Source organism: Lutra lutra, chromosome 2 (genome assembly GCF_902655055.1).
Source record: "Lutra lutra chromosome 2, mLutLut1.2, whole genome shotgun sequence".
Lineage (NCBI taxonomy): Eukaryota > Metazoa > Chordata > Mammalia > Carnivora > Mustelidae > Lutra > Lutra lutra.
In genome coordinates, this window is record NC_062279.1 from 70,793,281 (window position 1) to 70,806,348 (window position 13,068).

Below are 13,068 nucleotides of genomic sequence, written 5' to 3' on the forward strand. Positions count from 1 at the left end.
GGAGAATCACCAAAATTGGGAATTTATCCCCAAGGTGAATTGTATTTATGCCTAAGCTTGAAGTCAGGCCATCTGTAAATATTGCATTTCATACATCCTCAATTAAACACCAATTAATTTTTATGGAGTATTTTTTGTCTTGTCACCAAGTATGTCTTAATTTTTTACATGTGTTCATGTTAACCACAAGACACACCATGTTTATTCTGTCATGTGGATTTATAGGCAGACCAAAGTGAAATTAGTCCTCGTCTAAATTTACTATGGCTATAATTTTATGACTGCTTAGCTTGAAGGCCAATAGCTAAATTTGTGAGGACAGCAGATGTACTTTAACCTTTTAGTCAAAAAGAGACCAATAAATAGATTGACTTTTTGAAATTCAAAGCCCAGGAAATGATAAAATAGCCTTTGAACCAAAACCAGACTCATGTCTACCAATTCTTTCTTCTCATAATCATTTTATCTCCTAAGAAAGAAAGATAAAACAGGGTGGGAGGAGAGAAAAAGCAGCCCAAATAAAATGGAACTTCCAAAATGACTTTATCTTGTTTTGGCCATAAGGGGTAGCTTCGTATTTGGACACTAAGAGCACGTAGTGTTTAATCAGTATGCCTAAAAAACAACTATAAACGTAGACAAGTCGAGTCTACAACCAAGTATTTGTGCTGCGGATCTGTTAAAATCTTAGATTGCTTTCAGTAGTGTCCACACTGGTGATGTAGTAGAAAGGACCTTGGGGCTGGGAATCAGTATCCACGGTTCTGGTTTTACCTGGTCAACAGAGCAGTTAAACTGAATGTAATCCAGTTGTTCTCTCTTTCAGGGCTTGAGTTTATTTGTGAAATGTGAGGAAAGAATTAGACCAGTGTTTCCTCAAATGTGCCCCAAGAAACTAGTTTCACTGCAACTTGACAGATAACACAGATAAAGGGTTTTGGTGTCCAAGAGGTTTATGGAGCAACGGGTTAAACAAAGTTAGATATCTGCCTTTACTACAGAACTTTCTAGAACTTTGACCATGATGATATACACTAAATTTCCAAGAGAGAAAAATGGCAGACATCATTCTCAATCTTATTTGACTATGGAACACATGTTTTGAGAACCATGTTGAAGGGTTAATGTTGCATGGAACACATTTTGAGAAAAACTGGGTTGAATTATCACTAGGATTCCATTTAACTCTACAGTAGTGAAATTTAATACCTGGTCTACATTTTACAACTACCTCTTCCAGCGTTCATGACAGACGTCAGTAATAAGGCAAAACCTTCTTTCCCACTGGCTCCAGACTTAATTTCAGAGTCCTTCTCAATGGTGTTCTGGGGAACCACTCCCCATTGTTTAGATAAACTGGCCCTTGAGTTGAAACATATTTGCCAAGCTTGATTTAATTATCTATGTTTATGAACTATTTTCTTAGACAGCAATCAATGTAAAATACTGACTGCTAACCTCCCATCTATCCTTGGCTGTTAACTCTGAGAATTTTCTCTTTGTCTTTCTTTTTTGGACAAGCAGCCATGGCACATGGAATTACTGGGATCCCCCCCCCCCGCCCCCACCTTTTGGAGAATGCTCAGTGTCAATGTTTAAGATGACGTTCAAGTCAGGTCACTGCTGAGAAAGAAAGAGGCTACCATAATTACAAGAACCCACGGGGACTGTGCCAGGTTAAGCCAGAATGTATGGTTGTCTTACTTAACTGCAAGAATGCCTTAAAAACCTGATTTTTGGCTTTAGTGGGTATTTTGACTCTCTGCAGTGTGATTCATTCCCAGGAGCAGACAAAAGTAAATTCCACAGTCTAGAGGGGAAAAAGAGGTTCCCAACTTTCCTGTCACTCTTTCACAGATTCTCGTTACACCTGTTAAATAGATTCATCCTTACCAACCCTCTATGCAGGCACACAACTAAGTCAGCATGACCTGACAAGTCACACTTCAAAGTTACCTATACTGTGAAAATCTGTACTGCATGTTTCCAAGCCTTCAAAGCGTTGAGGGAAAGAACGGATTAGAGAGAGAGCCTGAGAAAGAGAAACTGCATACATAAAACAGCGAGACGTGCGTATTCAGCTACTTTGTTGTTACAGTTATGGCAGGTAATTACTAGCTATTGTTGTAACTTGGAGTGCATTCCAAAGGAAATAAAATGGGAGATGTTTTATTAGACAATGCTGTCAGTCTCCTAGGCTTTTGGAACTTATCCATTGAGATACAATGATTACCTCAGAATTACAAAACCAAAGAGGACTAAAGAGGACTAAAACCAAAGTAGGGAAAGGGAACAAAGTCCTCTTGGTGTCTTCAACACTACATAAATACAGAAACCCATGTGAAACAGGTCATGTACAGACCACTAGCAAGGCTGGTAGTGATTTCCTCGCACTTGACAAATAACTTCATTGAATGCCATTTTTTCCTCAATCGTGGAACATCTTTCCCCCAAATCAAAGTACAGAGGGTTTCACCTACAATTTTTCTTAGTTCATTAGAACCTTAATTTCTTGCCTTAGTTTTGCTACCAGCTAATCACAATGAGGGGTAGTGGAGGAAAAAAACCGATGAAAGTGGGGATAGAAGATGAAGGGAGAGTATTCCCCTTTCTGAAAAAGTAGCAACTTCAGAATGCAAAGGGCTTTGCTTCTCTCTTTCTTTCTCTCTCTCTCTCTCTCCTCTCCAAAGGAGCCTTCAGCTAACACTACGCTGGTTGACGAGGTCCCATCAGCTGAACCAAGCTCAGCAGGCAAGGGTGACTGCTTCAGCCTCCCATCAGATTTGCTGGAGCATCTGACTGAGGCGTAGGGGAGCTTGGTGGCTCCTCACACCATGTTCTGGCCCCAGTCTAGTCTAACGATGTTCAAGCATGGCTAGTGTGGTCCCCTAGGAACCGCAGAACAAACATGAAAAACAGAGTGTGAGTGCAAGCCAAGTTCAACCATCCACAGGCCTTGTCAGTCAGTAACAACATACAGAAACTTGTTTCCTTTCTTTTTCCAAGATTTTCCCAGCTAACTCAGGTCAAAGCCACCCCCTGTTCTCAGTGCTTTTCCCTCATTCTCATGCTGTGTTCCTTCTAGATGACCATGCTTAGAGGCCAGCTTTCCAAGAAGAGCTATAATAAATGAAAGACCCAGTAAGGAAGGAAGGAAAGAACTCTTCATGTTAGACAACGAAAAATTAGGTCAAACCCTCCTGCAAGCAGGCAGGGCTGTGTGCCCCATGCCAACTATCCTATCAACTAAAAAGTCAATGTTTCCATCAAAATGTTGAGTCACATTTTACACATAACACACACACACCGCCTACGATTCACCCACACACACGAAGCTGAATTAAACATCTGACCTGCTCCTTGAATCAACTTCCTGAGAGAGTCTCAAACACCCTGCAAATGTTGCTTTGCAAACCGCCTTCCTGATTCTGATTCACACACGTTAATTCTCTAAACAGCATCCATCTTCCTCTCCACAAGGTGGATCAAATACATACTTGCAAGTGTGTAGAACAGTGAGGCATTTCCCCAGAAAGTAGTCTCCACTGCTTCCCCTGAGATCCTGGGTGTGTGGAGCTGGAGCTGGAGCAGGGAGGGGCCTCAGGTGTATGAGCAAGAACAGGAAGTCTGGGCTAATTATACCTTGTTTTATTTGGCTATTTGAATAACAAATAAACTGGCATGTTTCATTTCGGTTGGTTTTTCAGAGCAAATCACCTCAGGCTGGCATTGCATTCTAATTAGACTTGATTTTTTAAAGCATTAAAATTAATGTTATGATTGCATACAGACGTAAATATTTTTCTTTGAAAAATAGGGATTTGTTGTGATGAAAAAAATCTCTTTTCTGATTAGAATCCGAGCACCCAGCACCTGCCCACATTTCATCAGTTAGTGTTTATACCCTACATTCCCCAAAGTTCCCTTGATGGCACAACACAAAACTTCCAGAAATTGGCTTCAGAGGCACTTAGAGACTCGGCAAAAGACAAAACCAAACAAAGCTCTAAAACTATTTTGTGGTAGGGAAAGGGGGTGGGAAGGCTTTAGCATAGGATATTCACTAGTTAGAGGAACTTACAATAGTTCCTTTATACTTGCACAGCAAATAAAAATGCATCTTTTCGTCATTTTAGTATGTCATCCATAATAATGGCTACGTGAGTTTGCTGTGCCTGAAAAGAACAGTATGTCCAAAATGTGTCTTGTGGAGCAGGATTTTCATTCTCAGAGCTCAGCCCACGTATATCAGGACACCTAGAGACCATGATCTCTTCCTCAGCCACTTCTCTCTTGGGGCTCCTCAAGAATTGCTTGTGACAAGGAAAAGTGACGCTTTCCTTTCAGCCCGGGTACACTGGGAGAAAGCCCTTCTGAACTGCCTTATCACTCTGGCAATTTGTAGATGTTGGGAAAATAAACAATCACTGTGCTAGAAAGAGGTGGAGGGAGTTCATGCTACACATAAACACTGTTCCACACTTAATGCTTTTTCTCAATTCTTTTGGGCAAGAATATCCTAGTGTCCCTTCAGATTTTAATGTTCTACTGGTCCATAGTTTCTCCAGGTTATTTGAAGGTAGGCTTAAAAATACTTACTTGTCCAGGTACTGTGTTAAGTCAATTTTGAAGGATCTAAAAAAAATCCCCTGTGGATTCTTATGGCTAAAATTATTCCCTATGCCCAAAGGTGGAAGAGATTGGAATGAGTGAGTTCCCTGTCACTAGTTATATTGAAGATGGAGGAAAATAGGCAGGAACCTTGTAGGGAGAATTCAAGAACTGGATGGATAAGTGATTCAGAGTCTATGAGGGCTGGTGCCATGATCTTTCTTTTAGCAAGCAACTGACAGCTGATACTTGAAAGTGGGACAAAACATCTAATGCCTGGTGTGCTGAAAGCTAAAGAATGGCATAATCCTCTTAATTATGATGCATTTACTAGATTAGCCTAATTTAATCAATATAACTCTCCAGGCTTCCAAGGGCTTTTTAATTAGGATAGTTTACTGGGGATATATTAGCTTTTAATGGAACTCATGTCCACACAAAATGCTACATTTTCATGTTTGCAAATGGTCATAAGATTTACGTATATTTTAAAAAATATTTATCTGTTTTAGAGAGAGAGAGAGAGAGAGAGAGAGTGCATGAGCACAGCGGGGAGATGGAGAGAATCCCAAGCAGACTCCACACTCAGCATGGAGCCCAATGCAAGGCTCGATCCTTTGACCCTGAGATCACGACCTGAGTCAAACTAAGAGTTGGACACTTAGCCAACTGTGTCAGCCAGGCACCCCACAAAATACATTTTTAAAAACTGATTCATACCTTATACAAAAATCTGGGTCAACAGATGACATTAGAGTATTTCCTCTAAAAGAAAGACTCTCTAAAATTAATCATCTTCATCACTCACTTGCTTTGTAGTAAAGTTTCTACTTCTTCTTTGCTCAAGTTCACATTTTAGTCTTATTTTATTGATTGTAGAACCTCTAAAAATGTCTAAAATTCTAATCCAATGAGCCATAAGGTTTCCAAAAGCACATTTGAGAACTTTCAAAGAAACCTTTTAAATCCTGCCATTTAACTGAAGAATTATTTTCATGAAATTTTGCAAATACATTTTGACAGTTTTCTGAACATCCTCCACTTCCCCCCATGTTTTAATATCCTTTTGTAGTTTTCAACATTCTTCTTGAGGAAGAATCACATACCACCCAAAGAGGGCAGAAAAAACATGACTTCTGTGTGGGGCTGGCACATGTAAAAGTATGTGTTGGGAGAGAAAACTGTTCTCTGAACAAGGAGCTCCCTGCCATGCTCATGCCATGTAGGAGACTTCACAAGCTCCACCAGCTTCGTCAACATTGCCACCCTCAGACCCAAGCCTCTGGAAGGGGTGCCGGCCTTCTAGCCTCTGTGCGGTGTTTCATCTGCCTCTGTCCCATCACATATTGTCTATTCTTGGTGTTGAGAAAGAACAACAAAACCAGACACTGAGAGAAAACCAGCCCTTGAACTGGTTGTGCAGAATCACTGTTTTTAGCTCTTTACGTTTGTCCAAAAGCAACTCTCCTGAATAAGATGTCAATATACATAATATGTAGATACTTGATAATCATGACCTCCCATTTTTCTAATTTACCCTCCTGTCCCCGAGGAGGAGGAGAAGTTCCTCCCACTCCCCCCACCTCTTCTTCTTGTAAAGAAAGTATCACTAGGATTTCTAAGTAACTAAGAAATGAAATATTAAATAGCCATAAGATTCTGGTGGAATTAGAGATTTTCTCACCAGTAACTAGAGAGTTAATTGTGGACATTACAAAGAAAATCTTAAATCTGTTGCCAGGTCATTTACTGCAACGTTAAAAGCTACAAGAATCAGTTTGCCCAGTACCCTGGGGTCTAATAATGTAATTGGAACTAGTATACTGAGGAGAAGGAACGGTCTTCTAACACTGCTTTAGAAGTGATTTATTGATCCCTGCACAATAATTCTTCAGCAATTCACAGAACCAGAATTTATAGATTTATTCCTACCTTCAGGAAAAACTGACTTCACTCTTGAACCCTTTGCCTTCTTGCATCAACCTTTGAATTGCAATTAGCTAAGTTAAATAGTGATCCCGAAAAGGCCTTCCGCCACCACTCACCCCCAACAAAATGCATATACTTTACATAAAGGAGGAAAGAAAAGGATACTCAGACAGCATTGTTCTACACATATGATTATGCAGAGTTTGTAGGCTTCTTAGTGGAGGTGGGGGAAGGAGTTTTCCAAGTGCAAGCTATATGAACATCTAAAAGGAAAATGAATACATTTTAAAACACAAGCTAAGACTCCTATATATTGAAAACTGTTGAAATTAATAAGGGAATATGAACTGTTATGATCTTTTAAGAAGAGGATCTGGCACCACTAACATTTAGAATACACATGCATTTGACCCAGCAGTTTCCCACTGGAAAGTTATGCTTTTCTATGTCCATACGAGGGCACAAAATACACGAAACATGCAAAAATAGGGATTTCATTTCTGCACTTTTTAAGTAATAGAAAAACACTCATCTTGCCCTAAATATCCATCAAGGAGGATAAAAACAACAATTCCATTCCAGTATTCCACAAAAGGAAATACTACGCAGCCGTTAAAACGAACATTGGGTGAGGATGTCAAAAATTATGTTGTCCAGTAACACCACCACAGTGTTTGATGAACAGTAAACCTCTGGAGAGTTACTTATTTAAGGAACTTACAACTTTGAAGTTATACTAAGAGGAGGGACAGTAGCTGAGGGAAGATAAAGAAGTTTCACTTTTCATATTGGAGCTTCTTGTAGATTCTTTTTAAAACCACAAGCAAATATTACTCTACAAATATTACTCTATAGATGTTAAATTTATTATAATGTACAAAAAATAAACCTACAGAAATACATGATATTTGAATACCCAATCTAGGCAGCATTTTAAAAGCTGAAGAAAAAAAAAAGATATGCCTTTTAGGACAATTATGCTCTATTAAAAGATGCTTGCATTATTATTTTATCATTTGTCAACTACTGGGGTCTTTTTACCCCTATTTTATTTGTACCACTGCATAAAGTTGTTAGGAGGATTAAACACAGTGACGCATGGCTAACATTTGGCTCAAGGCTTGATTCATTTTACTCAAAAAGGTTAGCCAGCTGTTATTTCGTACAAAAGCTAAGGGAAATGTACATTGTGAGGGCACAGAAAACAAATTAAGAGAGGTCTCTGCATGGGGGCACCTGGGTCACACAGTCCGTTAAGCCTCTGACTCTTGGTTTTTGGCTCAGGTCCTCATCTCAGGGTCCAGAGATTAAGCCTGGCTCTGCACTCAGTGTGGAGTCTGCTTGTCCCCCCTCCTCCCCCTACACCCCTCTCCCCAATGCTTTCTCTCAAATAAATAAAGTCTTAAAAAAAAAGTCTCTGGATGTATGCAACTGCTATCAGTGTACTTTTGTTCCTTTTGTTCTTATTTGAGAGCCTTCCACTCGATCTGGATTAGAAATGTTTGTAACATCTGCCTTTATTCTTCAATCTATCTATAAAGCTTCCCACGGCTGAGAGCCACTGTGCACTATCTAAAATCATAGTCACACTAAGAATTAAATGGACTTGATTAAAGAACAGAAATGTTAGCATGTTGTCCTCTACACTTAAGTATTTAATCCTAAAGCTCAATCGATTAATGCAAAAAGATGCCAAAAAAACCAAATTCACATCTGCCAGGGATTATCTCATCTTGCTTCAGACAGTGGGTGAAAAATGCCACAGTGTATCATAAACGAGGATCTGTAGAAAGTGACATGTTAGGGTTGTATTCTGTTGTGTTTCCTTAACGACCAAGCAATAGCTTATAGGAAAGTTCTTGGCTCTGCTGATTCAGTGTCCCAATAACAAAGTGTCTTTTAAAGATGAAGTGATGCTTGCAAAGGTCAAATGAACCTAAGTTCATCTCCCTAGCATCCTCTGAGTTGGATCTTGAAAAATCTTGGCCTTATGAAGCAAAATGAAGACGTGCCTATGGAGGAGAAAACAGTGTGCCTACACACAGGCAGGGTTTACTCCACTGGGGGGAGGGACAATAATCACTTAAACTACCACAGAAATAAGATAATTTCAGAGAGGGTGGCACCATGAAGACAGCAGAACACAGCCAGAGCGATCTGAACTACGTTAGGTAGGGTAGCTCCGGAAGAGAGTGAGGTCATTTCATGCTACGACAGTCCAGCGTTCTTCACCAAGACTGTGCAAGAAAAAAGATAGCACATAAAAAGAACATTCACAAGACTATACTTTCAGGGATCATTTCTATAGTTTGTTACTAGAGAAGTTTCTCTGAATGTGTAGAGTACCTAAAAAGAACATTCACGAAGAGACCTCGGAAGCAGATCCTTGATGCAAAAGTGTTCATGCCAAGACATTCACTAATAATGGGCACTGCGTCACCTAGCTCTAAAGGGGCTCCTTCCCCATGCTGGATTTATTAGGACTAACTGACAAATCTCTCACCTTCTGGACAAATAGAATTTATACTTTCTTTCCTGAAACATTCTCTCAGATTAACTTTATACCCATAAAGAGCCCCCCCCCCAAAATGTTCACTTAAGACTTACTTTAGAATTCAAGTCTCTCTCTACAGTGAAATGGCCCATTTTCTCCCACCATTATGCCACAGAGTTCTAATTTTTCTCTCTCCGGCTGTAAAGCAGCTGTTTCTAATGCCTATGGACAGATTTCAAGTTTAAGCGGCTATTACATTGTAAGCATTTTGGAGTAGTTTTTACAAACTGTTGAGCATTCACCTTCATCTGAAATGTCGGGGGGGGCTCTGGTGAATAGGAAAAGCAGAAGAGAAGTAGCTTATAGGATTGTTGGTTAAGAATAGCCTCTGGTACTCTCTGGAGCATATGAGCTCTTTATAAGAAGCAGACAAACCAAAAAACAGGAGAGCATTCACATTCAGTCACCTTCAGAAGCTGTCAACAACTGCAGAGAAGGACCTGAAGGGACAGAAAGGGAGATGAGCAAAAGGGGGAATGATACACCTTGTTCTAAGTGTACAATCTCAATAAATAATACATCATTTTTTAAAATAAGTGCTAAATGCATGGAAATTCCTTTATCTGAGGAGTACACAGGAATAGAGTGATTACATGGAGTGGGGGAAGGGACTCAAAAACCTGCCTGAGCTTTTTTCCCCCAGCTACTTCTGAGGCCGTGTGTCCCCCTCCCCTGTTCCCTGTTCAAGAGGTCAGTTCACACACAGGTTTATTATTATTGGGATCTGCTGTTATGATTTGCCTCACAGCAGCCTTAGGAACATCTTTTTAAAAAATATTTTAATAAGGGGCGCCTGGGTGGCTCAGTGGGTTAAGCCGCTGCCTTCGGCTCAGGTCATGATCCCAGGTCCTGGGTTCGAGCCCCACATAGGGCTCTCTGCTCAGCAGGGAGCCTGCTTCCTCCTCTCTCTCTGCCTGCCTCTATGCTTACTTGTGATTTCTCTCTGTCAAATAAATAAATAAAATCTTTAAAAAAAAAAATATTTTAATAAGTAATCCTGATCTGAAGAAAAAAAGAGAAAAATATATTCCACCATAGTAACTGAGCCAGAGTACCTTTTCCATTATCTTCTGCATTGCAGTCAACACAGTCTGTCAAACTTATCTGAGGAACTTCGCTCAGTGAACCAGATCCTTCTAAAATCTTAAATGTCAGAGAAAATAACTCTGATCTTTACTTTTCAAGACTTCTAGGTTTAAAAGGCTACGGAGTGCAATTCTTTTCATATTGGATGATCAGTGAGGCACCTTTGAAGCTGGTTGAAGGAATGCACGATAGAATGGATACTGTTTCTTTGAGTGGTGGGCCTTTCCATTCTGTTTTTCCTTTCTCAAGCTGTTCTTGCTCTGCAAATTGAGGGCAGGCTATGTTTTCACAATATTTTATGCATAAGTATTCTTTTATGTGTTATTACCATAAATACCTTGATTTAGTAGCGTTAAGGACCGAGACTCCAGCATATTTATATTAGGTGGAGAAGTCCCCTATATTTTTAAATGGTATTGTTATCAGAAAAGTATAAATAAAAATTATGTGTTGTTCAGTGCTCTGAATTCTTGAATGATGAGACTTACAGAGGTATCCTGATGTTCTGAGACTTCCTAACGGTAAGACATCATGGCTGCCATACTATTTATTTTGTGGCAAAAGGAAATGGGCTGTTTCTATAATCTTCGCTTGGAGCCATGGAAATTAATCTTATGCCACTTCTATCAAGGGGAAAGCAGAGGCCTTAAGCTATGTAGTGGCGGTGGGCCAGATCTTGATTCATTCTTGGAAGCCTCATATATACCATTTCACAAGTGATACCTGGAGACCACTTTAAGTATATTTCATTTTGGTGTTAGTATTGGTTCTGCAGAGAATAATATGTCAGGGGTGGGTGGTAAAGTCGTAAATAGGGACTGATGGACTGCTATCTCCAAAATTAGAGCTGTGTGCTCTCCACACACTTGTCAAAGCTTGGCAACAGAGCCCTGGGCTTGGCCCAGACTGGGACTGGAGTCCTGCTGTGGAAGCAGATTGCTGGTGGCCCCGGCGTCATGTGCATCGGTACCAAAAGGAATTGAGCACCAGTACTCCAGTCTGTGGGTCCTACCTTAGAATATCACCTCCCAGCTCTCTGCAAGGAAGCCCCAGGGCAACTAGGAGGTCGAGTGGGTGCAGGAGGGGTGCAGGCATAACATCTGGCCCGGGACCCTGGCCCTTTTCCTTCTTCCTAAGTATGTGTAGGAAGGCTGTGGTGCCTACCGTCAGGGAGATGTTGTGCAGGACCTAGGGTCTACTTAGGTGAAGCTACATGCTGCCATCCCTTGAACAGCGGCCAGGAGACTACTCTGTCACTTGGTGATGAAGTTGGCTTGCTGCCCCAGTTTCTTCTTAGAATAGCAAATAACATACAAGGCTCAGCATCCCTGTGAGGTCGTCTCCTAGTTTTTAATAATTCCTTGTATTTATTTAGTGCCTTTTCCTCTCCCCAGAGCTAACTCTAAGAGTTTTCCATATGTTACTTCAATAATCCTCATTATAGCCCCGTGCCTGAGTTGGTTAGAAAACGGTGCTAATGGGGCCAAGGTCAGCACTCAGTCTCTCACGAGTCCCCTGTGAGCAGCCCCATTTGCACAGAGAAAATCTGTTTCATGGTCTCGCACTGCACAACTAACCATAACCAATTATTTTAAAAAGCTTACAAGAGGCCACAACGATAACAAGTAACAGTAATAACAACATTGAAGGAGTGCTCACTCTGTGCCAGTGATTTTCTATGTGATATGTGCTTGTTATATATTAACTAATTCAGCTCTCCCAAAAACCCCTAGAGGAAAGTACCCATTGGTAGACCCATTTTAAAGAAGAGGAAACAGGGGGAGCCTGGGTGGCTCAGTGGGTTAAAGCCTCTGCCTTCGGCTCAGGTCATGATCTCAGGATTCTGAGATGGAGCCCCACATCGGGCTCTCTGCTCAGCAGGGAGCCTGCTTCCTCCTCTCTCTCTGCCTGCCTCTCTGCCTACTTGTGATCTCTGTCAAATAAATAAATAAAATCTTAAAAAAAAAAAAAAAAAGAAGAGGAAACGGAGGCCTAGGGAAGATCAGTAACTTGCTCAAGGTCACACAGGAAATGGCAGGATAGGGATTTTAACTTCATCCGTCTGCTTACAGGGATCATACTCTTAACCACATTACTCCATACTGCCTCTATAGAAGCGACACTGTGGATGGCACAACTCAGAGCACAAATTCCTCATCATATCAGTATATCAAACACAACTGAGTAATACAGAGGACCAGGTGGGGAGCTGAGGAAAGGGACACAGCGAACGTCTATAGGGTAGTACTAACACTACGCCTTGGGTGCTGTGCTATGCACACCACAGGCGTGGGTCTCATTTAATCTTTATAGAAACAGTTAGAGATGGGTACAACTGCCTCCGTTTTACAGACCAAGACACTGAGGGTCAGAGAGACATAAGTAATTTGAATAGTGATATTCAGCTGGAAGAGCCAGTATTAGAAAAGAAATAGGTCTGCTTCTTTAAAAAAAAAAAAAAAAGATTTATTTATTTGAGAGAGAGAGAGAGGCAGAGTGCATGCCCATGCATGTGAGCAGGAGTAGGGATAGAGGCAGAGGAAGAGAGAGAAACAGGCTTCCTGCTGGGCAGGGAGGCTGACATGGGACTTAATCCCAGGACCCTGGTATCATGACCTGAGCCGAAAGCAGATGCTTAACTGACTGAGCCACCCAGGTGCCCCAAGCAGACCTTAGTAAAGGCTAACTCCCATTACTGTTAAAGTGAAGATCTTCATGAGAAATTACAATGTAAAACTCTGCTTTTTCCTCCCAGGTTTTGTGAGATCACCCACAATCTAGAAATGGGAGTTCACTTATGTTGTCATCCTGTTGCTTCAGACACTTGTAACTAGCCTGCTTTCCTAAAAGTGTTCATTAGTGTAGGGCAATTTTGCTTTTTCAGCAGA

The 13,068-nt window shown here is 40.9% G+C and overlaps 1 protein-coding gene and 1 pseudogene across 3 annotated transcripts in view; one reads left to right on the plus strand and one right to left on the minus strand.

The window, feature by feature from the left end:
- Nucleotides 1–13,068, minus strand: part of PALLD (palladin, cytoskeletal associated protein) — a 416,923-nt gene that overhangs the window by 253,842 nt on the left and 150,013 nt on the right. The window lies entirely within an intron of this gene.
- Nucleotides 8,818–8,900, plus strand: LOC125094444 (uncharacterized; annotated as a pseudogene).